The sequence below is a fragment of the Bactrocera tryoni genome, chromosome 2, assembly GCF_016617805.1.
Source record: "Bactrocera tryoni isolate S06 chromosome 2, CSIRO_BtryS06_freeze2, whole genome shotgun sequence".
NCBI lineage: Eukaryota > Metazoa > Arthropoda > Insecta > Diptera > Tephritidae > Bactrocera > Bactrocera tryoni.
Genome location: NC_052500.1, coordinates 46662301 through 46674438, shown reverse-complemented (window position 1 = coordinate 46674438; position 12138 = coordinate 46662301).

The following is a 12138-nucleotide window of genomic DNA, read 5'->3' as shown; positions in this document are numbered from 1 at the left end:
ATTTATGTATGTATATTTATCTAACTCAATTAACATTACCACTATTGTATTTCCTAAATTAATTTTTGTAACGTTGCTACAATGGAGTTTTTGTGGCGTTCATGAGCGCAGTTAAAATGTATGTATGTATTCCGTAATTGTTAAATCATTATCTTGATTAAAGATTTATCTGAACGAAGATTGTTGTATTTATCTCAAAAAATTTTGCAGGAAATAAGGATGATCAGTTTCAGTTAGGACACTGCAAATTTGAAAAGCATATACATATAAAGGGGACGTACTATTTCCAAAACAAAACAAGTAAGGAAGTGCTAGGTTCGGGTGCAACCGAACATTTTATACTCTTGCAAGAATCAACGCCAGGGAAATACTTTGAAGTGTAAAACCAATCATATAGAATAAAGTCAGCAGGATCTTCGAAACTCCTGATATCAGTTATAAAGGGCCTAGGCCTAGTTTTCGCTTAAATTTATCTATTTTAGGCAAAAATATACACTGTTATGAGTAACACACGCTATATTATTTTCAGTGGTATCTCACATATTGACCGATATATGCGGCCCCGGCAGCTCGAAAATCGTTATATCAAAAAAAAGGGGGCCTAAGGGAAGTATTGGTCCGATTCAACTCATTTTTGACATAAAGACAAACCATTATAACAGAAGGATTATCCCTTAATTTAAATTATATATACATATATATTTTTGGTTTAGTTTATTCGTTATTCTCTCTCTCGTAATTGAATGAAACGATTGGAATTTAAAATTGTGCTATATTAGAAGCAGGTTGGTTGGTTGGTGTCCGATTTCGTCCATTTTCACGATGTGAACTAAGAATGCCACGTACTAAATTTTGTCTCATATTATCTTGGTGGTCAAATTTAAAATGTCTCTGGTGTATTTAGTTATTGATTTATCGAGCTTTTAGTAGTATTTAACAGCACTGTTATTTGGGGAGTGAGCGGGGTTATCCTTTTTATAAATTTTCACACTGTTGGTAGAAGTTCTTATAAGACTTGTACTTAAAAAATTTGTTTGTTGTTGCTTAAGTGGTTTAGAAGACATGTACATTAAACTTGTTTGCCACGCCCATTTTTCAAAAAAAAATTTGCCCACAGGTGCTCTTGCTACTACAATCCTCTGTACCAAATTACAGCTTTATATCTTAATTTAGTGCTTAGTTATGGCACTTTATACGTTTTCGGTTAATGGCGATTAGTGGGCGTGGCAGAAGTCCGAGTACGCCCATCTCGACATTTCGAAATTGTTTTTGTACCAAGGAACCCATATACCAAGTTTCATCAAGATATTTTACTCAAGTTACAGCTTGCACGGACGGACGAACAGACGGACAGACAGACAATAAACCGGATTTTAACTTTTATCGTCATTCTGATCATTTATATATATATAACCTTATATCTATATTGCTTAGTTTTAGGTACAACCGCACCGAAGCTATAATATTCGTCAAAAGTGAATCTTTTATAGCTTAAAATGGACTAAAAAGATTTTCATTGTTCACATCGGTTCGCTATAGCATTAGGTAATTCAAACTGACCGCAGGCAACCAATTTTCTTCATTACGCGCTGAACATGACTTCCGCCAAATATGTATGTATGTATTAGCATTTACACACGGCAGCGTTAATACGGATTAATGCAGTGGAGTTAGTGAAGATAACTCCGTTCCTAACTCCCATTTAACCCTCAAAAATTAAGAGAGTTAGCTGCATTTTCGTTGGCAACATTGTTAAGAATAGCCAATTTTAATCTATTGAGAATGAAAAACAAGCAACACTGATAGTTGTTTTTCAAATTTTCAATAATAAAACAATAAGTTTTATGTTATGATGCAGGTTTAAAAATAACATGTTGATACGTTTTTTAATAAAAAATGGTTTTGTAGCAATGAGTCGGCTAACAACCGCAATGTTTATCTTCTATCCATTTTCATTGGAAATATGATAAAAATAACAATCAACTGCTTACGAGAGTTTCAAACTCACATTGTTGCCGTTTGTCACCTACAAATTTGGATCTGAATAAGTGTGCAGTTAATCCGGATTAACGCTGCCGTCTTTCAAGGCTATATGATGGGCTTAGTCTATTATGCCAAATCCGACGGTATATATGCGAACCAGTCGATTAGTTTTTGTGATATCGATCTGAAATTTTAAACATGTCCTCCTACCAAGAAGCTGCTCGTTTGTCGGAAACGCTAATACATATAGCAGTCATACAAACCGAACGATCAACCTCAAGTCCTTGTTGGGAAATTTTTTTATGTGACAAGGTCTCTTCACAAAATGTGGCAGAGATTACCTGTATTTTCAAATGCATCGGTATATCCTTCGAAGAAACAAGTAGAACAAGTAGCAATAAGGAAAAAACTATTTCTCGGAGTGAGATGATTATAATAAAAGTTTTATTTTAAAGATTGCAGTTTTAAATCTTTTTTAGTTCAATGTCTTGAAAATCCCGAATAATATTGGAGCTCTCTGTCATCTCGGCCAAATGTCGACCTTCTACTGCTATTCTTCCCACTACACTTTCACACGACTCCAAACACCTAATGGTAGTTTTAGTAGCTTTTTGATGGCAAAAGTGTGGTCGGAGAATTGCCACTACTTGCTGAGGTGCGACCGATGATAGAAAAATCACTTTATGCTAGTAATGTGGAATCTTATAACTGTAACCTGAAATATATCCCTAATACGGATTTGATCAATATAACTGCTGCACAGATGAATATAGTAAGTCATTATTATTTTGTATATACTATTCTTATTTCTTTTCAGCGAACTTTAGCTTCAATTGCTTATAAAAAGTCAGCATACTGAACTTTAAATATTGTACTATATCATACTTCGATGATGATCCCATTCCCTTCACACTGAAACAAATTTCTGTGGATACAAAATTCAAATAGTTATATGCCATTATTTAAGGGCAAACAATAATGCATTTATTTCTTGGCCATTACAAAATTTAAAATATTAACTGATTAGGAAATAAATTATTATTTGAAGACCTGGAAGCAGCGGCGGTCTCAGAAATTGAAAACAGGATTAAAATTTAGACATTCAAGAAAATCAGATATAATAAAGTAACGATTAACAACACGTTCATTTATAATTTGAAATAAAACTATAAAATGTTAAGTAACACGTATTTTGTTGTAAACCCAAGAACGTTTAAAAATAATTAAGCAAGTTGTAAATAATTTAGACATACATATGTATGTATAGTACATACATTAAATATATTTTTATAGCGGCGCGCGCTGTATGAAAAAATGAAACGAGTTGTTATTTCTAATATAAAAATAGAAGTCAAAATAAACCAGAAGCGATACAGCTGAAAAAAGTACAACTCAAGGTATGTACTATATATAATATAATAACAGGTCGAAAAGATTTGGGAATGGGAAGAATTAATTATACCGCAATTTCGAGAAAATTTTAAGGCAGAACAATTTTTGTACAATTGTTGTAACAAATTTGGATATTGACACAGAGTGTACATAACTGTGTAACTATTTAACAATGTAATTAGCAGATAAGTGCCAAATACGCTGAAAGATTGAAACATTAATAATAATTAAACATAGTTTTTAATATTCCATTATTCAACTATCAAGTCAGGTGTAGTTTAGCCGATGCATTATTCAAATACCGAAACAAAGAGTTGATAAATGCCAGTCTTGGCTGTAAGTACATATTTTCGTTATTTGAACTTAAGCTCGCACATGACACTTAGTGTAGTCCTATGATCTGTTTTTGATATTGAACAAATTTTCAGATAGGCCGACTCAATCTTATGTAATGTTAGAGAAACTAATTCAAGAAGCTAAACTAAATCTCTAAGGCACAACATTTTATAAAAGCATACAACTGGTGGTATAACGACTTATGTTTATCTTTTTTAGTAACCACAGGATATTCTAGGTAGCATTCTTCAAAATTATTTTAGAAATGTTTTCTGCCGCTATCACAATAACAACGACGAATATCAATAGAGATGGATTGTTGGAACAGTACAAACCTGATATGGCACCGTGGGTCAGCTATTCAAAACAAAACGACTGATGTTCCACGTTCTTCCAATGAATGCGAACACTTCTTCTTTGGATGTGTTTATTGGTTAGAAAAAGGAAAAAGTAGGACTCTACTTAACTAAAAATCTGGGACAGAGTGTCACCGGTATCGTAAATTATAGTATGCTCTGTTCTCTGACTATGCCCTACCGTAAGTATATAACGAGTGATCAAAGTAGCGGTACTTTTTTCAATAGGCTTTTCTTAACAGATCACGCGCGAGTCGTATCAAGCTGTCATGTTACTTTTTTCAGTATTATTTGACATTTCGTCACTGAAACCAGGAGTAAAGGAGTAAAAAAAATTAGCGTTTTTTATAACATTTCCCATTACGACCAGATTGAACAAAATAATAATTTTTGGGCATTTAAATTAAAACACCCAACATTTGTATGAATAAAAATTACTATATAGTGGTTATTTATTATATGGAGAAACAATTTAAATCTTATTAACCGTAGATCGAGCTTTAAAAAAACTTCATAATTCCAGCTATGTACCAATTTTGATACATACTACAGTTCATAGGAAAAAAGTAGTTATTACTTTAAAGTTTTAATTCATTTACTTTTATTGATAAATTTCAGGCAAATATAATTAAAATAATTACCTGTTTATGTGTTATGAATGCAATCTATGCAAATATTTTTGGCATGTCTGTCGTTGCAGCACGGCTTTTTTCATAAGAAGCAGAATGACGATGTTCACTTATTTTTATGTTCTCCAGAATGATAGCATTTTTGACTTGCGCGGTTTTTTTTGGAGACTTATCATTGCTTTGTTTTTTTGATGGGCCAGCATTATTATCACTAGTATCAGGAATATTCTGGGATGACAGTTTGGAAAGCAGCGCCAAAGATAATTCGTTCCTTGGGCCTTTTTTTCGTTTTTCCATATAGGGCTTTGCCAATGAAATTGCTAACTCATGCAGGAAACATTTACGTTTTGTGTGCTTTTGAGTTTGCTTCCAATTCGGAACAATATCGTTATACAAAATATACGAATTCAAAGCAGAAATATCGATTATATTGGAAAATACCGCCGTAGTCCAACGATTATTTTTACGTTTGCAAGAGTAACAACTCAACATTTTGTCAACCGTGTCCACGCCTCCTTTCGTTGAGTTATACAAAGAGATGATTTCGGGCAACTTTTTCGACTCATTCTCAATATTAGGTGCGTGATGCAATGTGCTCATAACAACTGCACATTTGTTCTTATGACTGATATACGAAACGAGAGTGGTATCAGGAGTGAAAGCAAAAGTTGATTCATATCGTGGAACTTTCTTTGCACATAGTTCCAATCATTGTCATTTGCTTTTGTAATAATTTTTGGCCAAGGCTGTGAGATGAAAAAAAGTTGTCCATGGTGACAATATGTCCTTTCAACCCATCAACTAAATCCAGAACGACTCGTTCTCCTTGATTCCTCTCAGTGTTTCCGGTTACGCCTTTCCCCAAGTAGTAATAATAATAATAATAATATGCCTAAGTAGGCATGAAATAATTCCTCGTCAATTTCTAGGTGGTTGGATCCATGTAACTAAGTACTTTCCGTAGTTGTTCGAATTTTCAATTATAATTTTTGATAGTGAAGATGGAAAAAGTAGCAGAAATGAATCCCGAATGTTATTTACCCGGCTTGATGCGAATCTTGTTACACCTAAAAACCAAGTATCATAATTCTACAACAATTTGGTAAACAATTGTTACCAACCTGGGCGCAAATTGATAACATTTTCTTACCGGCGTAAGACTCGCTACGCCAAGTAGTACCACCTTTGGCAGTATATGGATAATGGATCATCAACTGAACTACTGACAATAATGCCATCCGGTTTAGATAAACAGCTTACAGACGAACTACTTTCAATTTCAGTATCAGGATCGGAAGCATCTTCATCTTCTTCACTCTCATCCAGTACCTCATTCACCATTTCTTCAAACGTCAAGACCGGGGACGAGCCATTTTTTCGAACGCGTACAAGTATTTAACAAAATAACTTAATATTCAAAAAAGAAGCACTTCACCTAATAAAACACAACACAAATACCAAAAATAGCGTCGCAAATGACGTGCACCGCAGCAAAAAACGTTTGAAATGCTATATGTCTCAAAATTGATACATAGCCCGAATTATGAAGTTTTTGAATTTCTCATGGCCTACTTGCAAAATTTTTTCAAATTATGGATTAAAATAACGGCAATGCGAAAATAAACAAAGTCACAAAGAAGGCGGTAACTTTTTTCTTTCCACAACTAACAAACATCGAAATGTATAATTTTTGATACAAAGGTCTATTAACGGTTAAAGTATATTGGATGGACTTTTGACCTCTCAATACCCAATAAAATGATTTAAGCTTGTTAGCTCTCAATCATTAAATGTTTTTAATCATTTTCCATTGAAAATAAAACTATGATGCTTCGAATTACAAAACGTTTCATCAAATGCCTTTAAATTTCACAAATTTATTTAATTTTCATTGCTTTACATTTTTTATACGTGGTCTTGAACGATGCAATAAATCCCTCCGTTTACATATTTTTTTGGAAAGATTTCAATCAGGTCGTCCCTCTTTTCCAATTGCTAAACGTCAAAACCTACTGAACTCGATTAGCTGTCAAAATTCAACTCGATTAGCTGTCAAAATTCAGTAGGTTTTGACGTTTAGCAATTGTTCTCTCACTCAGTGAGAGAGGAGTTGGGCATCTCTTTATCTCTGACTGAAACACTCACGTTTGAACAACGTTTACAAATCGTTAAACTTTTTTACGAAAAATCAGGTCTTGTAAGGAATGTGTTTCTCGTGCTTCGCTCAACGTATGGTCAACATATTTGGCCTACTGAGCGTACTATTCGCATCACCCATTTTGAGACCCAGCACGCAGTACAGCAGCCGTAGCTGGGAGTTGATGCGGCTCCGTTCACAGTAATTTGGACTGACATATGGAAAGACTTGGCGTATTTTACGTAGAAATCTTAATTGAAAGCGTACAAAATACAGCTTGTGCTGGACTTTCCCAAGTAAAATTGCCGTATTTGGGACGAAGAGAAACCTAAAGAGATTCAGGAGCTGTCATTTCATTCAGAAAAGAACAACGATTTTGTGTGGTTTGTGAGAAGGTGGAATTATCGGTCTATATTTCTTCAAAAATGATGCCGGTGAGAACGCAAACGTCGCGCCATGATAACCAACTTATCGATACCTGAAATTGAAGCTCGTGATCTCGGCGATGAATTTATTGAGAGAACACTTCGGTGAGCAGATAATTTCACGTTTTGGGCCGGTCGATAGACCAGCAAGATCATGTGAGTCACAGCTTTAAACTTTTTCCTGTGGGGATATGTAAAGTCTAAAGTCTATGCGGGCGATCCCGCTTCCTTGGAGCAAAACATCATCCTTGTCATTCGCCAGTTACCAGTCGAAATGCATTTGAAAGAGATAACCTTACATAAATGCCATAATGTGCCATAAATGCCATTGAATGTTCTTTCGAACAAAAGTAGGGAACCTCAAAATGAATCACCCTTTATAAGGTCAATACTGATGCGAAAGTTTTGGATGTGATTGAATTCGGATCTTCTCCGATTAAGTGTACGCCATTTCAATATTGCGGTGTTTTTCTTTTTTCTGGCTATCAATGTGTTAAACAGTTGTAGATGTACATATATTTTTATATCAAGTCATTAAGTGCTCATGACTTGAGTTGGGTGATTCCCAATAATAAAATATGTAATTCGATTCGTTGTGAACCTGATTAAAGTCGTTTGTTATTGAGGTGCTCTTTTCCTACCTTCGCAACATGTAGCTACAGAGTATAATTGTTTTGTTCACTTAAAGGTCATTTATATCAGCTTAAACTAATCTCGATAAATATAAAATTATAAAGTGTGAATATAAATGATCAGGATAACGATACTAGTTTAAATCCGGGTGACTAATAGGCACTGACTCTCTGTCCGTTCGTCCGTCCGCCTGACCAGAGTAAAGTTATAATATCTTGATGAAGTCTGTTACACATATTTCTTTCCACCATTTGAAGGTAGGTATTGCAGGTATGCGGAATTGGAACGTATAAAGTGGAATTACTCAGCTCAACATTAAGATACTAAACTGTAACTTAGTACAACGGATTGTATTGGAAAGAGCAATCTGTAGTTTAAAGTGGGCGCCGATTCGTCTGTAACAGGTTTAGTGTGCATATCTCTCAAACCACTAATCAACCAAATGAGTATACTTTACTTTACTGTGATCAAATTTAAAGGTGAATTTTTAATTTATACTTCGCGTGTTTTTCGAATAGGTAAATTTTTTTTTGGTAGTACTGTTAGTGACATCTATGCTTAATTTCATTAGTATTGGAGATACGCGTTGTTTTGTGAGGCTCTAAAAGTGAATTCTTCGATTTCAATGTCTGAATTTATTGAACAATGAAGAATGTCATCTCATACTGCATTGGTCATTCGTAATCATTTTGGCACATTTTCAACTAATATCGTGCCGCAACCACCGCATTCGCCTGATTTACTTTCGTGTAACTTCTGGCTATTCAGCAAATTCACATGACCACGCCGAGGACATCGTTTTGACTCAATTAAGGATATAAAAGCTGAATCGAAGAAGGCTCTGATGGCCATTACGACAGAGGATTTGCTATGATGACTGGAAAATTCGTTGGCATAAGTGCATTGCTGCGGGAAGGGATTACTTTGAAGTAGATGAAATGGAAAAAGTTCACCCTTCAATTTGATCACAGAGTATAACGCCGCCCACTCTAACTAGTAACGTTGAAAACTAACAACAAAGCTATCAAAAACATTAAATGTGACAGTCAAGACGCTACGAAAATTCGTTATAAATCCGGTACTAAAATTAGACAATGGTCATGACACGGCCCAGCTTTAGATATATTCCTATATCTCAGGAATAACTCAAAAAATTTCAATCAAATTCGGTACATTTTCCTGAGATCCTCATCTTACAGTCTGAAAATGGGTGAAATCGGAACCACGAAGCTGAATGTCGTAATGAAACTAATTGAGTTTACGACCTGCAGTTTCGTATAATAGTGATTACTGAATTCTGGAATATATTCCTCCGACATTGGTGTTTGAAAATTGCAAGAGTATAAACTTTTCCGTTGCACCCGAACTTAGCCCTTCCTTACTTCTTTGTTATTATTCTTTTTATATTTTGTTTTCTGTTTCGCTTTCCTAATTTCTTTTTTTATGTTTTTCTATTTGTTTGTTTTTATCAAATCAATCGTTTTGCCGCCTACCTGCTACTTCATCATCTATCTGCATTATTAGAAGATGTTAAAAATTTCTCTTTTTTACTTGGCGCTCAAATAAATATTACAAATTTAAATTTGTAGCAGCAGATTATGCAAACAAATGAAGTAAAATCAAAAAACTTAACCCTTTATACTTTCATGTAACAGGTATAATTCAAAGATGAGTGTTTTTGATCCGAAAAATAATGTATAGACCCTGATATTAGTTTGGTAAATCTATTGAACTACTGGCAATGAAAACGTATATTCCAATTTCTAAAGGGTCTGAATTAACAATTTTGCACTACGAAAGTAACACATAAATGGAAAATGTATAATCCAAAATAATATGTAAAACTTGGCCATAAAGTATTTGAACTTTCCGAAACTAATGGTTTAAACAACCTCAAATATAGTAGTAAAGAGAGAGTCCAGTAATATTCAAATCGAAACAACAGACTTAATTTTGGCAACTGTTTTACGTCGCTTTTGCTAATAGAATGTTAAGCTAAAGAAGGAATCCTCAGATTAAGAAAAATACGACGATTCCGTATTCCTTAATTCATATTGTCGATTTGTCGATATATAGATTTAGCTATCATTGGCTGGAAGAGCAAGAAATATTATGCTCTAGCATTTACATTTATCATTTAATGTGATTTTAATTGAGCTACCAAAATCTTAATTACGCTGTTCTAGAAGACCGTGCATTGTAAGTGAGTGCATCCAATGGTTTGATGGCATCATAGGCTGCTTTAGAATATTGTTTATAAATGGAAGATTACACAGGTCAGTCAGTTGACTCTTCTTTGTAGAAAGTTAGGTCTGTGAAAATTATGCATGAATACAACAATAAAATACAGATGTAGAACAGAGATGGATTTTCGGAAAAGCATAATAGTCTGACAGTCCTAAACATTCTTCCATACACACTTTGGCAAGACCAAGTTGGCAAGTTTCCACGACAGTCGAGTCTGCGTAAATGAACGAACCAAGCCAAGTAGTGTCAGCTCCGTACAATACGTTGCAGGCATATAGTAGAAAAACAAGAATAATGGAGATTTTGCCGTTACTTTTCGGTTTAGGCAGTGGTAATCACAAATGTAGCAAAAAAAAGCAATGGTGATGTAATAAACTTAGAATGAATAAGGCATTTTGGACTACTCGTTTTCTCCAAATACTTAGTGACGTAATAAGTATTTGGATAGTGTCGGAGAATAACTTTAAAAGTTGTGAGATAATGTGACGTATCTGTCACGCTTCGTTTCATTTCTTACAAAAGTCTATTTGAAGTCACATGATTTTAGTTTTTTTATCCAGCTGAGTTATAAGGGGTTAAAGTTAAAATAAAATAAAAGTAATTTATTTTTCAAAGAGTTTGTGCAATTAGCATTATAAATATGTATGTACGAGTATACATCAAATATGCTTGTATTATCCCACTAAATGTGACTCTCATAATTAAACAGGTATTGTAGCTACTTATTGTGACTCTGATATTATTTAAAATAAATAAATATATGTAGAATACTGCAGATACTATTCTAATATTTCTAATTAGCACTGAATGACTTGCGTATCTAAATTATACAACTTTTTATTTTCAAGCAATTTTTAAATTTCAAAATTAACATGTATTTTAACTAGTGATATGGTTTTATTCGAAATGATCATATTTTGCTTTCATAGAAGCCCTCAAACGATTCGACCATTTATCAGTAGCAGAGCGCACAATTTCAATTGGTAGGGACGACGATGCTCAAAACAAATGGATATTTTCTGCTACAGGCCATGTTCTTCAATTCTGACCACATATTGTTTTTAAACCACTGCTGGGTGGTTTTTGCCTTGTGTACTCGATTAGAATGCTTTTTTCACAGACTCCCCACCAAACCATTACAGCAGCTGGATACGCAGTGTCCATTGTCTTTAACCGCGTGCCACTAAAGAAGTCGCTTCCTTCTTTTGAGCCTAATATGCTTCAAACGGGGTGGCAGAAGATAACCAGTTGATCGACGGTAGACTATCATGTTTAGATCGTTTCGAAAAATCTTGATATTGATCTGGTGGATATATCTAATGAATCCAATCTAACTCGCACTAGTCTGTTTAAGGAAAATAATTTAGTTACAATTCTCAATTTCGGAATTTTTGGAGCCTAAGCTGACTTTCCGTACCTCTGGAGATGACTAATTTCAGACTAGATAAGTAATAAGAAATAAAGAAGGCTATAAGACAATATACATATACTTTAGTCTAACTCAACTCAAACGGCTTCATACTGCCCACTACTCCTTTCAGGGTATGAGTGCGGAACAGCGATCTTCAGAAATTGCCTCGTCGACGGCAGTGGTACATATGTATGTATAAACGCAAGTGGGTCGCAGTTTCAAAATTTCAAAGTTTCCTGCACTATGGCCGTTTAAACACTTTTACAGTCAGTTTGAAAGTACAGTAAACATGCAGCAATATACCTTCTGGAATGGAACTTGATCAGTATTACACCAATTATTATCAAAGTTACTTCTATCAGCCCATATACACTCGTGGCCACGCAAACCTTACCACTATACTTTTTTAGTTTTTTTTTCGGACTTTTTCGTTCGTTCTGGATTTTCTTCAATTGTATTTTTTTTACGTTTTTAGTAAGCATAAGTAAACTAAATTATGTATATTATCTAATTATAGTTTTTAATTTATTACGTTTAATGAGTAAAACACAAATGAACTTTTCTGTGCTTATACAAAAGCGGCCGATTT